This window comes from Adelges cooleyi, unplaced genomic scaffold, assembly GCF_023614345.1.
Source record: "Adelges cooleyi isolate 19-005CV unplaced genomic scaffold, UGA_ACOO_1.1 ACOO_flye_CR_arks_rails_tigmint_CR_PRNA_167, whole genome shotgun sequence".
Lineage (NCBI taxonomy): Eukaryota > Metazoa > Arthropoda > Insecta > Hemiptera > Adelgidae > Adelges > Adelges cooleyi.
The window spans coordinates 3,320,031-3,320,387 of NW_026095824.1; positions in this window are offsets into that span (position 1 = coordinate 3,320,031).

The following is a 357-nucleotide window of genomic DNA, read 5'->3' on the forward strand; positions in this document are numbered from 1 at the left end:
ATCAAATCGACACTCTGCAGCTGTTGAAGAAATTGAAAAAGGCAAAAGTAGTGGAAAATATTTTTTTAACCGAATGACAAATTCAAATTAAAAAAAAAAACAGATATTTTTAACCTAACCCATACGAGTGTTGTTGACTATACTTTCAAATAGATATTTTGTACTCTATACAAATATATAAGCTATAAGCTTAGATGATAAATGATAAATAAAAACACAGAAATTGCATAAATAATTATATTATTCAACGACTACATCATGATCATTATAATATAATATAATATAATATATAGAGCATAAAACATGTTGAAAGTTGATCAAAATAGTTAAAAAAAAAAAAAGTTAAACAATTATTAA